Source organism: Papilio machaon, chromosome 8 (assembly GCF_912999745.1).
Source record: "Papilio machaon chromosome 8, ilPapMach1.1, whole genome shotgun sequence".
Lineage (NCBI taxonomy): Eukaryota > Metazoa > Arthropoda > Insecta > Lepidoptera > Papilionidae > Papilio > Papilio machaon.
Window position 1 is genome coordinate 7197290 of NC_059993.1, and position 12715 is coordinate 7210004.

Genomic DNA, 12715 nt, shown 5'->3' on the forward strand with positions numbered 1-12715 from the left:
CACAATTGCATCATTCGCGCATAAATTCCAAGACGCCGATTCAAGTCGAAGAGGTTCTATAAGATTACTTATTAAGCAGATTACGGGAAGGGGCTGCGAGGAAGGCGAACGCCAAAACCTATTCAAGGCTCGCAGACGGGCGATGAATTTTTGAGAGGCCTTGACGACGTGTGCCAGGAACGACTAGTGAAAGCTTTTTTGCAGAAAAGGAATCGGCGTAGATAATGAACCAGCGAGACAGACTGCGCCCGCCTTGTAATGCAACGGATATACTAATGCAAAGATTCATTTCGAAAGTGCTTTGTATAATAAAACTCATATTTTATAGCTTGACTTTTAATTGTTTCTTGTGTTCTCTATATTTTTATAGTATAATCTGGTAAGCGTTCACCTATATTTATAAAAATAGCGAAGCAACCGCTTCCCATGGACATTTGAATTTGCATATGTGTTGCCTACATTTAATCAACAAAAGAAGGAACGCACAGAAAGATGATATGAATCCTCTGTCAAATCTACCTGCCCAATGAACAAATTTGCCAAATGGGTACCAAAATTAGGCCTCCTTCATACACACACTGATTAAGCGAAAGTCTGAATGACTTCCATTTCAAACCTGACTTGATCCGGAAAATTCGTGCAACAGATGTTGTTGCTGTCTCTACCACTGTTAAAGATATGTTAAATTATAGACTATTATTTAAGTACAATTTTTGTTATAGAAGAAGGGGCAAATGAGCACCGAAACGCTTAGGAACCGCAAATGCGTTGTTGGCTTTTAAACAAGTTTCACAAATCTCTGATCGTAATATATTGTGATATATTGAGACTTTAAAATTGTTCTTGAATAAAAAGTGTACTAGATTTGAAATGCAAATATTAATTTTCAAAAACATGTATATGTATGTATAACACAATTTTGAACAATTCGGTATAAACAGAAAGACAAACAGAGAGCGGTCCCATGTCTCATTATAACTCGTGTTCATGTTTGTTTTGCCGCTACGTGAAATTAATTACGGAAGTATGAGGAATAAAATTAATTACTACCATGTCTAAAATAAAGTACATACATGTGGTGAAAAAAAAAAATTAAAACCTTTTCTAGTGCTTAAAAAGAATTGCATTGCATTTTTAACAATACTTTTAAAGGGAAAGAGAACGCAATTTTCGAAATATCTTGTATTTACCTTTTTATACATTGGAAAGTCGAAGACAAGGAAAAAGTCCAGGTGACTATAACAAATGCTACGTTGATTATTTTTATATTACAAGGTGGCAAACAAGCAAGCGGCCACATGAATTCGCCGAAATGACGAAGCGACTGCTGCCCAAAGACATTCGCAATTGTTGCCTACCCTCAATCGACGAAGGAGGAGACGTACAAAAAGAGAATACTTAACCTTCCTATACATTTCCTCCTCCATCAAATCCACCTCCCCTTCCCATCCTTTCCTTATAAGAAAAGGGTGTGAAGGGAAAGACGACAACTCATCAGACGAAACGCGGAATTACTTCCACTTCACGCCTGTCTTCTGTGTGGTCGTGGTATTTCACCGGACGAGTCGGCCAGTTCGTGCAACAGATGTTGTTGTTGCTGGCGTCTGATTAGAAACTTCTTACTTTATCTTATGTTGTATCAGTTTATAATAGAAAAATAGACCATCATCATTAAAGAATCTGACCGTAAATAATTTTACTAATATTATAAATGCGAATGTTTAGACGGATGGATGGATGTTTGTTTGAAGGTATCTCCGGAACAGCTGAACGGATTTTGACGAAATTTTCACTGATGTAGAACATAGTCTGGAAGAACACATAGGCTACTTGTTATGTTTTTGTAATAGCGCGCAGATGGAGTCGCCGACAACAGCATTTTTAATTATAATTCAGTCAGTACTCGTGATGTTTATTCCTGACTTGTGTCTTATTCTTGCAAAGTTTTCTCAGTGTGCCGTCATCAAGTTCTTTCTAGATGTATCCGCCTTCTCAAAGAGAGTGTACACGAGAGCTTAAAGGCTTCTTAAGCTGACACACAACAGAAAAAAAGTTGGTATGCAAATGTAAGCAAACAGCCTCTCTGCAAGCCAAGCTCGAGAGTCCTCAGACATATATTTTTCCTTCCTTCGTTTTATATTCAAAAAATTTTGACTCGACTTTACATGACTTAAGAATTCAAGCCTTTTTAATAAAGAAACCAGTATTCATGAGGATATTATTCAAAAAAACACTTCACATATTTCGCTATGTACACAACAACTTTGCCAATACTCTATGCAGAAAAGAAAAAGGTAAAATATTGAATTATTTACATTCTACAAGAAAACAATGTAAGTCCACTGTTCTTACATAATCGGGTCGTTTAAATCAACGTTTAAGGAGACAATACATCATGGCTTAAAGTCGCTCAATAATATTAGTGAAATCTTAATTAAGATATTACAATCAACAGCAAACATTAATATTTTCAAGTTAGTATATTAGTTAATAAATATTAATATACTCTGATTAAGGTAATTAAGTCTGTACTTAAGGAAATTGCCTACAACTTAAAATCTTAAAGGCTTGATTAACCTTGGTGAAGACAAAAGAAGTAGGTATAATTAATGTTGAATGTCTTGGTTGCTTACTGTTCAACGAAATGGAAATATTTATAGATATTATTCCAACTTAATGTCACTTTACTTAAAGATTACTTACTGCATTTTAATAGTACACAATTTTTTAACTTTAAAAATTTATAAATTCAAAATAATATCACATAATTTGTTGAATCTAGAATCACTCACACAGCAGAAAATTCTGCCAAAGAGGTGGCATACTGGCCACTAAGACCTTTGCCTTTTTGTAAAGTAAAAATGTAGACGAAAGTATGAGAGAATAGCGCGTTAGTTACCAACGAAATGTAGCGCGGGAAGTATTAACAACATGAAGTAGGATATTACAGTTTTTATCGAATATCGAGTTATTGTAAATATGTATATAGTTTTAGTATAAGTGACTTTAACAACGATAAAAAGCATTTTTGGATGCCGTGCTGTTGTTTTCAATTTATACATTACTAGCGACCCGCCCCGGCTTCGCACGGGTGCAATGCAAAATATACCTACTACAGAATAAATGCACAATTTATTTAAGGTACTTAAATGGATAAGGATTAATGCTGTATTGTTTAAAATCACTTCGTAAAAGAATAAAAATGGTTATGCTGGGTTATCCCTAAGAGATAGACATATACCATCGCGGACTTTTTGTTGAACTTTTTAAGGTGAACAATACTGTAGTACATTATTTTGGTCTATCTCGTAGGGTTCAGCCAGCGTTTGCAATATAAGCGCAAAAAAACGTGCTTATTTACGACATCACATTAGAAAACTTTAAATTTATCAGTGTTTCTCTACTATATTATGCATTTATTATACATACAAACCTTCCTTAAGAACCACTCTATCTATTAAAAAAAACCGCGTCAAAATCCGTTGCGTAGTTTTAAAGATCTAAGCATACATACGGACATACAGCGAAAGCGACTTTGTTTTATACTATGTATTGATTTTCATTTAATAAATGCAGTTTTCACTAAAAACTTTAGTAGCGGTTATCATTTACCTCATTCTCAGAAATAAACCGTTAAGAGAATATTAGGTGCTTAAATATTCAGTGAATCTCATATTTTTTATTAATTATTTTGTGCACTGATTATAAACAATACTGTACGAATACGTCACAATATCTTTGTAGGTGTAGGTTGAAGTTCGACAAAGCCGAGACATCCGGCCCTTGGCTCGAGTTTGGCAAGAGGTCTTCGTCAGCAGACATTGTACGTCATGTACACACTGTGCTACCTCCTTTTATTATTTTTTATAAATATCAAAGGTGGCAAACGAGTAAATGGTCATCTGATTTCACTAACGCAGCGAGTAAGCTGCTCACAAATGTCCACAATAACTTTAAAGATTGCAGATTTGTTGCCTAACATAATTAGAACGACGATGTCCAGAAAAGGCATAATTCATTATTTTATACATACACTTCTCCATTCAATCCGTTTCCTCTTCCCATCCTTTCCTTAATTTAATGATTAATAATTATTAATAATTAATACACTAAACTAAATCATGTTTAGATAAACAAAGTTAAAAGTGTGTGTGCCAAAGTGTCATAGGACTACTACTAGAATGGCTGAATGTTTCTTTTAATCAATTCTAATTTTTACTTAACCCAAAGTCTCAATGTACGTACGCGTAGCTATCCTTAGTCCGTGTAAGGGCCGTCTACACGCTCTAGGGCACTCGACCTTCCCCAATATAAAGGGAAGTCTGTTTTAACTCCATCTCGACGATACTTGCGCCATATTGATTACTAGTCGACACCCAACTTCAATAATGAAGATATCCCTTTTAATTTTTATTTTTGGGAATCTCATTCACTTAAATGTATCTCGTGGGTTTTTTTCTCATGTCTGCGAGCACGAAAGGAGTATGTTTCTTCTTTAGTTTGTTTTTTAGCAATTTCTTAAAACGTATATGAAAGTACATTTTTAAGTCACGAAACTGTTTTCTGTTCAACATTTTTTTACCTTATCAAATTGAATCGGAAAAAAAATCTTAAATTTCTTGTTAGTTTTTTTACCGTTTGTAATCTTTTATACTTTTTAAACTCTGTTAAGTAGAAATCCTATAGAAAACCCAAGTAGATAATTTATTAAGACTCTGAAACCATTCTATCTCTGTAACTTATCTTTTCTTACTCTTTGGTAATTGGATCAAGATTTGTTGAGTATTTAAGGTGACATACGGTCGCTAAGTTTGTACCATTCAACGAAACGCTCCATTCTATTATACTATTATTTAGTTTTATAAATTGTTAATATTATGAAATGTTTTGGTCGCATCAAAATTATTTAATAAACTTCATTTATAAGTATTATTTTTCATGAGACCGAAAATCTTGTCTTTATTCTTTGTCGCATTGTTATGTTATTTTATTATACAACTAACAGTCGCCCGAAACTTAGTCAACACAGAATTTAAAAAAAATGAACGGAATAAAGTAACCTATAATATTCCAGCATGCATTAGATACCTTCCCGTCAAAATTCGCGTAGCCGTTTCTGAGATTACTCGGAACAACGCGGCCTTGCACATTGCAACATTCGACTATCGCTATTTTTAGTAGAATCGACAAAATGTGTCAAAATGTATAGAAAAAATACGTCACCTGCGCATGACATATCGAAACTCCTCCTCCATACATTTTTAACTTCCATACATTTTTGACTTTTCGATTAGTGACTTCACTTATCAAATGTTACTTTATCTAACCCCTAAGACGGTGTTACATATTTAAATGTCATATCAGTATTTAGCCGATAGTCCTCTATCAGTAACTACAGTGTGTCCCAATTTTAAAATAAAATTATCTTAAGGGAGACTATTGAGGGCGCAGTAAATTATCACAACGAACAGTAATTAAATTTCTTTACTCCTCGGAATGCCGATGTTGTTTAAAGGGGAAATATTTGGTAATTCATTAAACAATCGCCTTGTTTACATCGCCAATAATTCTTAACCGTTGCCTTCGAATAATTTAAGTTCCTAAATTAATGGTTACACCAGTATTTTTGTATTCGAATTTTAAGCACTTTTTTTTCATGAAAATGAAACATATACATAACCTTAATCTGTACCAACTGTAATGTAACAAAATTTATACCAACATACAAAACAGTCGTCAGCGGTGGTAGCCCACATTATAGTAATCTGGACATCTTTAGCCTTCATGTAAGAATAGAGACTTTATATGTCACAGGACAGAATATTACCAAACCACAGAACATACTTGCAGTACGTTAATCGTAATAGAAGATTATGTTGTATATATCAATTTTATTAAGACGGATTTGGTTAAGAGGCCGAGGCTCGCTCGAGGCGGATGACATCTCCAAATATTACCATTTAAACAAGTTTTATGTAAATCACAGCGCGCCCGCGGGAACTTATTTTGGGAGCGAAATTTAAAGTCTCTGATTTTTTTCTTAGTAAGAGGCAAAAAGTTACAAGATTCCTTGGGCCGGACTTAATGGGATTGGGTGTTGTTGCGGCGGTATAATTTGATTTAATTAAGAAGATTTTTGTTTTTGCTTTGTAAATTATTACGTCGTAAAAAAACAATTTGCTTCCGCATTAATGGTTTACCTTGTTAACGTTGCTTTACACGGATGAGATTAATGAATCTGTCAGCTTAAATTTACAATGTTGCGTGAAAAATTACATTTTACTGTGAAATTCCACAGTCGTAATAATTATTAAAACATATCGATGTCTCATTTTTTCGTAAAGGATTAAAAGAGATGACAAGATATTTTATACAATTGTTCTACAGTGAAAATCCACCCTTACGAAACATTGCTTTGATGTGCTATAGAAATTCCTAAGAATCGTGGCAACAAAGTTCAATTTTCAAAATCTTTACTTAAAATTTCTAACACGCAAAATATCTTAGGGGTCACCAGCTTTCAGTTCGATGAAGCTGTAAAAGGTTTCGGGTTGTTACCTGCTAAACATAAAAATTTACAGCTCTATAACAGTAAAGTAAACAAAGCCTTTTCTATTTCATTGAAAAAAAAAAACAAAGTAGTATTCTCCAAGCATCCGTAAATACTTGTCTCTAAATGTCATTATGTCAACTTATAGTTTAACAAAAAACAGTATCTTAGTTATAAAAACTTAAGTTTACAAGAATTCATATTAACATATTATTTTCTACAATTGAAAAATTCATACACTTTCATTTATTAGCAAATTAATTCACATTAGTTTTTTATAAAATTATGTTACAATATTTGAAAACAAAATCCACTTTTTTACTGTGCTATTAGTTTTTCAATGAAAGCGATCTTGTAGGAGATACTCATTTCAAAGGTTAAAAATAATTAAATTACGCTTTGCGTCTTAAAATAAAGAATCGATTGCACAAACAATTTTAGCAAGACAAAGCTTACTTCCATAGAATTAGTGTTGGTAGCGTGACTAACAGCTTATCGATAAAAGAAAATATACGAAGCATATTGTGTGTCAAATTACTACTTTTAAGAAGAAATCGTTGATGTTGTAACTCGTGTAACATTATAAATTCTGCAGTAACAAAGGAAGAAATCAAAAGTTATATAGAACACCTACGACGTAGCGTAGTATTCGTAGCTTAGTATTCGTAGCGTAGTATTCGTAGCGTAGCAATCATAGCGTAGCGTTCGTAGAACAGCATGCGTAGCGTAGCATTCGTAGCGTAGTATTCGTAGCGTAGCATTCGTAGCGAAGCATTCGTAGCGTAGCATATGTAGCGTAGAAGGCGTAATGAGTAACAGCCTTATATTCATGTACAAATGTTACGAATTTTACTACTATAATTTTAGATTTTTTTGTAATTTCGAGAAAAACTTCTTTTGAGTCGAAAAAATTAAGAAATTTTTTTTACAATACAATTTGTACGAATAAAACATAAACGTATTACTTTGAAGCTTAACTCGCCCCACACTATGTGTGGGAAATTGAAAGTCTCGATTGCTCTATTTCTAATTGCGCACAAGAAAGAAATACGAAGAGATAGTTGGAAATATTGAATGTCTTGTTTGAAGATACTTGAGTTAAATTAATACTCTTTTGTTATCTAATTGGTACAATACTCTTTGTTTTTATTATTATTTTATACAGAATTTTTGTTCCACAAATTCAATAACCAATTGCTAAATTCAGCATCCTTTAATGTTAGGTATAGTGACTACTTAAGAATTTATTACCTAATACGTTTTTACTCAGGCTTAGAGTTTTCCTCTTTGTATAATAGATTGATTTATAGACCTGATCTGAATAGCAACTAGAACTATTTAAATAAAACCTTTGGTTTATAGATAATGTAAAACTTGCGCTCGGTAAATGTGGAACGCTTGGATTTCCTTATCAATAGTCTTCGGAAAGTTTTACTCGGAGTATGCGAAGAGGTGCTATCTTAAGGCATTATTCCTTTAAGTAAAGCAAACTGTATTTAATGAATTAGTGGAAACGGAGTTTATTAATCATATAAATATATACGTAAATTTAAGATTTAATCATAATTTTAAAATATAGTAGCATTCATGGAGGAATTACACACACATATCTTAAAAAACATTCACTAATGAAAAATAGTGTAGAATTACGATTTCAAATGTCAATCCACGACTTTAATCAATTTGCTACTGAAAGTAAGACGATGTTTCAGACTTAGAAGATCCAAGGAAGGCTAAGTAATTACGGTTAACTCAGTATTCCAAGATCAAAGCTAATTTAAAATATGGATCCTCTGGACACCTAGATTGCATATTAAATCAGAGCATCTTACAAAGATAAGAGTATCTAAATAGAGCAAGCAACTTTTAGTCTTTATTTATTTCTTCTCTCTCAATACTTCATCAAATGTAATGATTTAAATAACAATTATAAGCTAGTGTTTGAATCGAAAGTTATTTAAATATTTTAATATCATAAATAATTTCGGATTAATTCGATTTTGCATGAAATGTACTTTAAGAATCAATCGCTTATATCGTAATTATTCATAAGAAAAAGAAAACCAATTTAAATTAAAAGGTTTTTAAGGCGTGATCGCGTTGTCAAGTACAAAATAATATCTCAAGGTACGCTCTGTGCCCTTTCTAAATAAACCAACATCTAGAGTTAAGACAACGACTCCTTGCATAGTAAATTACACAAGAAATCTTGGAGCACAACTACAAATTATGGTCTAAGATTTAACTATGGAATTTGCATAACAATCCAAAGTTCCATAACATAAATCGTTTTTATACGAGAATACCAATATTTTTTTTAAATCACAACAGTATTTTAACTTAAAAATATACATACATACTAAAACTGACTCTAATTATAAAGCTCATGAGCTCGTGGCATGTTATTTAATTTAAAATAAATGCTGGCTTTATTCGTGTAGTTATATACTCTATAGTTTAAATGATTGGAATGCAAATAGAAATCTTTAGCGAAATAAATTTGAAGACCTTACTTTACACTCTGTGATTCTGCAAAGAAACAGATTAAAAAACAAATATTAGTGTTGACGATAGAACTTAAAAGCCGTCTTAATGTTTTTATTTGTGATTTAATATTACTGGTATTGTACCATTTCATTTTGTTTAATTTCTTTTTATTGGTTTCTTTTGTTGTATTCTACATTAATTCCATAACTATAACCTAACATTATTAGTTGTTATCTGTAACCTTCTAAGTATTACCAAGGTAGATGTAAAAATAAATGTAGTTAGTAATTTTTGAATACAAAAAATAAATTGGTTTTTGAGGGTGGACGACACTACGCAGTCGAATGTTGTCCGTCGAACGTACTGTGCGCACCCATATTGAAAACCCAGCGTTTTATTTTTGCGGCATCGCCGCCATCCATTACAATTAGTTACAATTATTCGCATAATTCTTGCCATACTCCAATTTCGAACTCCAAAGCACTATCTTTATGACGTATAATAAATATAAAGTTAATTAAATTTTAAACACAATAACAGCTCTTAAATTTCATAAACTTGTGGAAATATTCAACCACAGTTAAGCCTACAATATAAAATAAATATCAAGTTAATTAATGTGGTTTGTCAAAACTGTCTCATAACGAAACCCTTTGATGGCGGTGATATTAAATTACTAAAGGATTTAGTTAGCTCTGCTGTTTGAAGTATTTGCATGAAAACGGCAGTTGTAAAATTTTATTCTACTAAAATGTATTAGAGCCTTCAGGCAGCTCGAATAATGAGCTGCCTGAAGGCTCACTAGAACACGTATTACATGCATGTAAACATAAGTTATCAAATGTAGTCAGATTATAAAGTGAGTGATACTTCAAACCACGATAATTTTCGGTTATATGTTAAAATAATTGATTCTTTCAGCTGGTATTTTTATTTTTAGTATATATAAATATGATATTAAAACTGAAATTATTAGAACTAGATTAAATCGCGGTTAGTATCTGCGAGGGTTATGAAGCTAAATGAAATTGTCAATTAGTGAGCGCAGCGAAGAACTATTAGGCAGCCATTAGTATTAAATTCATTAAGAAGCAATTTCGGCGTAAGCGAACGAAAGTGCTACGGCCTACAACAAATTTGTCTTGTAATTACATTTGCTAGGTATTCATAATTTAAGATTAAATATTTTTAATTACATTTCATCTTTTTATTATTTAGCAACAATTTCTCGTCAGCCTAATTTTTAGTTACATTATCATTGAATCTTACTTCTTAATAAGTACATTTACGACTAGTGTTTATAGTAAGAATTAGTTTTATTTGTATTCTACACACGCTACCGCAACGCGTGCGTGAAACGCGACTAAAGTAATTAAGAACTGCTAAGTTTTATAAATTATAGTTAGTTCTTTTGGTTCAGGTAATTTAATAGCAGAATTGCGCGGCTGCGGACACAACATGCATTTGTAATGATCGCAAATGTGGTACAGTATCAGAGGTAAATTTAGGATTGTCCTGGTGCGGTTCTTTGAAAATCCCGGAACCATTTTCATCCGCTTTGGAGGATGATAAATATGGACTGTTTTCCCCACAGATATCTCGACACATGAAAAATCTATAGCTTTCAGGGGGAGGGAAAACGGTTTCTCTAATCGTATGGTCTTCACGTTTCCTGAAAGATAACCTTAAAAGTAAAATTAATACCTTTCAATTGAATTCCAATTTTTGTCACAGATAAAAATCTTTTTTAAACCCTTTATCGTCGTATCTGAATCAATTTATTTGAACAAATGAAATGGTTCTACTGGTCAATACATTTTAGTTCTTTCTTAAAGCTGTGAATGTCTATTTTCATTTGAATATTTTATCCAAGTAAAAGGAGAGAACGTCTTCGCACTACAAGACATGTAGTCTTGTACAACGTTCAAACCGTTTTTAGAATAATTTACACTAAAAGCTTTTACAGATGTACGTGAATATGGTTAGTAATTCGAAATCTCTTTTAACACTGTACGTTTAAAATGTTACATGTTTGCAACTGTTTTAAGAAAAAATAAGGGACAGATATATTAGTGGCATTTTACAGCCCATTATGACTTCTGATATTGACTCCTCTTTTGTCCTTTAAGTGACCTTTTCTCTGATTTAAGTACTCCTAGAATTATTTTTTTGTTTTTAATTGACGTCAATATAATTAAAACAACATTAATGAAATCAAGAATATAATAGAATATAAGAAGGTAAATAAAGAATTGAGCTATTAAACTATAGATGTTTTTTGCTCTCATCAGTGATTTAAGTGACAAAATATAGTCGTAGTCTCGTAGTTCTACCTGAGGAAGCAATATAAAACGTGACCGCGAATTATTATGCGGGCTAGACTCGCCCCGTCACTATTACGGGAATGTAGCCTCAGTTGCCTAGACGTGTTCCTATGAATAGCTATTTTGAAAAAGCTTTAAAATGACGGGTTCTTATTTTGTTGTGTAGAGTTAGTAAAGTGTAAAGTGATGCCATCTAGTTAAAAACATAATATTTTACTTTAAAAGCCCTAGACACTAGCGGTCGCCCTCGACTTCGGTTGCGCAGAAATAAAAAAAACAGCGCCTACAATATGTCCGCGTACGTCTGCAACCTTCCTGCTAAAGTCCTGTAAAAATAGGTTCAGCCGTTCCGGAGAGTACCCGGAACAAACAGACTGACAAAAAATTATAATAACTGGTTTTTCGTTATATTTTTCTCGATATTACATACAAACATTCCAATTTTATTAACATGTATAAGATGATTTTTCACTACCAAAACATATATACAAGAAGTTAAAAATAGTTGTGATTTTGCACATGAAGTTTGGTAGTGAAAACTCATGGCTAAATATAAATATTTAGGTTCACGAAGATATCCCATCTTATTATGGTGTACTTTAGGAAATTTTTTTACATTTCAAGAACTTTAATATTTTAAGTAATATAAGTTAAAATATTAATGTATAACTTCACACAAGTTCGACAGTGGAAACGCACGACAAGACAGAGCTCACAATAAAACATTTCTGATTTGATGGCTGAACACTTTTTCGCTCTCTACCCCGTGAGTACCTCTCGACGCGGCGAGCTGTGGTGATAGGGCACATTCTCTACAACGTCAGCCTTCTCGCATACCTAGTTTTCTTTTTCCCCCTTTCCTACCTGAAGTGTACTATTGACACGGAAAATTTGATAGCTTAAAATGATTCTAGCTTTAATTTCAGAAAAACTTGAATTCAAAATCTAAACTAACTTAGCTAAATCTTAACTTTGCGTAGTAACAAAGTGTCTGGACAAACCAGCAATGGGTTTATAGTCACATTTATTGTAGTTGGATATATTACCCTTGTGTAATATAACTAAATAATGAATTAACGACCGTATTAAATTGTGGAAATTAAAAAAATGTGATTACTATAAACAGACTTCATTCAATCTAGGTAAGCCATAAAACGTCAAAAATATTACCATTTATTTGAATCGGTGCAAATAAAATAAAATAATAATATTTAACGAAGGAAAAAATAAAAAAAAAACAGTATTAAAGGTTTAATTACGGTGATTATTTAATACAAAACCTATTTGCGTGTGTAAGAACATGGTGGTAAAAAAAAAAACTTTAGTTCAATATACAATGCGGATTTTTTGGATA